At 39.5% G+C, this 3075-nt stretch overlaps 1 non-coding gene across 1 annotated transcript; it reads right to left on the bottom strand.

Annotated features, from left to right (window-relative positions):
• Positions 1-1337: 1337 nt before the first annotated feature.
• Positions 1338-1445, bottom strand: LOC130953692 (small nucleolar RNA R71). The gene has a single exon (XR_009075854.1). It is a non-coding gene; the product is annotated as a small nucleolar RNA R71 (small nucleolar RNA).
• Positions 1446-3075: the final 1630 nt, after the last annotated feature.

Genomic DNA, 3075 nt, shown 5'->3' on the forward strand with positions numbered 1-3075 from the left:
CAGACTGGCGTTTAAACGCCAGCCAGGGTACCTGGTTGGGCGTTTAACGCCCAAAAAGGGTGCATTTTGGGCGTTAAACGCCAGAATGGATACCATTCTGGGCGTTTAACGCCAGGATGGTGATAGGGGGAAGATTTTGTTTTCAAAATCAATTTTTTTTTCAAGTTTTCAAAGTTTTTCAAAATCATATCTTTTTCAAATCATATCTTTTCAACCAAATGTTTTCAAAATTAATTTATTTCCTTTTTTCAAAGATACTTACTAACAATTAATGATTTGATTGAAACATCACAAGATTGTTACCTTTTCTGTTGAGAAAGGTTTAAATGTTTCAAATCATATCTTTTCTTGTTAGGCAAGTCATTAATTTTTAAAATCATATCTTTTAAAATTGTTTTCAAATCAAATCTTTTCAATCATATCTTCTTAACCACATCTTTTTCAAAATAAGTCTTCAATCAAATCTTTTTAATTTCTAATTTCAAAATCTTTTGCAAAAAAAAAATCACTTGATTTCTTTTTCACTTTGAATTTTCGAAAATTATCAATCAAATTTTCAAAAATGTTTTCAAAATCTTTTTAATTGAATTTTCGAAAATTCTCTTCCCTCCTTCTCACATCCTTCTATTTATGGAGTACCACTCCTTCTCAATGCACAATTCGAACCTTATCTAAGTAAAGTTCGAATTTTTCTTCTCCTTCTTCTTTCTATTTCTCTTTTCCTCTGACACCTCAAGGAATCTCTATACTGTGACATAGAGGATTCCACATTTTCTTGTTCTCTTCTCTTTCATATGAGCAGGAGCAGAGACAAAGGCATTCTTGTTGAAGCTGACCCTGAACCCGAAAGGACCTTGAAGAGAAAGCTAAGAGAAGCCAAAGCACAACTCTCTTTAGAGGACCTGATCGAATTCTTCAAAGAAGAAGAAGACATGGCAGCCGAAAATAACAATAATGCAAACAATGCAAGGAAGGTGCTGGGTGACTTTACTTCACCTACTCCTGATTTTTATGGGAGAAGCATCTCTATCCCTGCCATTGGAGCAAACAACTTTGAGCTTAAGCCTCAATTAGTTTCTCTAATGCAACAGAATTGCAAGTTCCATGGACTTCCAATGGAAGATCCTCATCAGTTTTTAGCTGAATTCTTGCAAATCTGTGACACAGTCAAGACTAATGGGGTAGACCCTGAGGTCTATAGACTGATGCTATTCCCTTTTGCTGTAAGAGACAGAGCTAGGATATGGTTGGACTCTCAACCTAAAGAAAGCCTGGACTCTTGGGAAAAGCTAGTCAATGCCTTCTTGGCAAAGTTCTTTCCACAACAAAGATGGAGTAAGCTTAGAGTGGAAGTCCAAACCTTCAGACAGAAGGATGGAGAATCCCTCTATGAAGCTTGGGAAAGATACAAACAATTAATCAGAAAATGTCCTTCTGACATGCTTTCTGAATGGAGCATCATAGGTATTTTCTATGATGGTCTCTCTGAACTATCCAAGATGTCCTTGGATAGCTCTGCTGGAGGATCTCTTCATCTGAAGAAGACGCCTACAGAGGCTCAAGAGCTCATTGAAATGGTTGCAAATAACCAATTCATGTACACTTCTGAAAGGAATCCTGTGAACAATGGGACTAGTCAGAAGAAAGGAGTTCTTGAGATTGACACTCTGAACGCCATTTTGGCTCAGAATAAAATATTGACTCAACAAGTTAATTTGATTTCTCAAAGTCTGTCTGGAATGCAAAATGCACCAAGCAGTACTAAGGAGGCTTCATCTGAGGAAGAAGCTTATGATCCTGAGAACCCTTCAATGGAAGAGGTGAATTACCTAGGAGAACCCTATGGTAATACCTATAATTCTTCATGGAGAAATCACCCAAATCTCTCATGGAAGAATCAAGAGAGACCTCAACAAGGTTTCAATAATAATGGTGGAAGAAACAGGTTTAACAATGACAAACCTTTTCCATCATCTTCTCAGCAACAGACAGAGAATCCTAAGCAGAACCCCTCTGACTTAGTAACCATGGTCTCTGATCTAATTAAAACCACTCAAAGTTTCATGACTGAAACAAGGTCCTCCATTAGGAATTTGGAAGGACAAGTGGGACAGCTGAGCAAGAAAGTTACTGAACTCCCTCCAAGTACTCTCCCAAGCAACACAGAAGAAAATCCAAAGGGAGAGTGCAAAGCCATCAATATGGCCGAATTTGGAGAGGATGGAGAGGCAGTGAACGCCACTGAGGAAGACCTCAATGGGCGTGCACTAGCCTCCAATGAGTTTTCCAATGAGGAACCATGGGAATCTGGGACTCAAAATGAGACCATAGAGATTCCATTGGACTTACTTCTGCCTTTCATGAGCTCTGATGAGTATTCTTCCTCTGAAGAGGATGAGTATGTCACTGAAGAGCAAGTTGCTAAATACCTTGGAGCAATCATGAAGCTAAATGACAAGTTATTTGGAAATGAGACTTGGGAGGATGAACCTCCTCTGCTCACCAAAGAACTGGATGACTTGTCTAGGCAGAAATTACCTCAAAAGAGACAAGACCCTGGGAAGTTTTCCATACCTTATACCATAGGCACCATGACCTTCAAGAAGGCTCTGTGTGACTTAGGGTCAAGTGTAAACCTCATGCCTCTCTCAGTAATGGAGAAGCTAGGGATCTTTGAGGTACAAGCTGCAAGAATCTCATTAGAGATGGCAGACAACTCAAGAAAACAAGCTCATGGACTTGTAGAGAATGTTTTGGTAAAGGTTAAAGACCATTACATTCCTGCTGATTTCATAGTCCTAGAGACTGGGAAGTGCATGGATGAAACCATCATCCTTGGCAGACCCTTCCTAGCCACAGTAAAGGCTGTGATTGATGTTGATGGAGGTGAACTGATCATTCAAGTGAATGGAGAATCCTTTGTGTTTAAGGCTCAAGGACATCCCTCTGTCACCATAGAGATGAAGCATGAAGAGCTTCTCTCAAATCAGAGTCAAGAAGAGCCCCCACAGTCAAACTCTAAGTTTGGTGTTGGGAGGCCACAACCAAACTCTAAGTTTGGTGTTGAAACCCCAC

This window comes from Arachis stenosperma, chromosome 9 (genome assembly GCF_014773155.1).
Source record: "Arachis stenosperma cultivar V10309 chromosome 9, arast.V10309.gnm1.PFL2, whole genome shotgun sequence".
Lineage (NCBI taxonomy): Eukaryota > Viridiplantae > Streptophyta > Magnoliopsida > Fabales > Fabaceae > Arachis > Arachis stenosperma.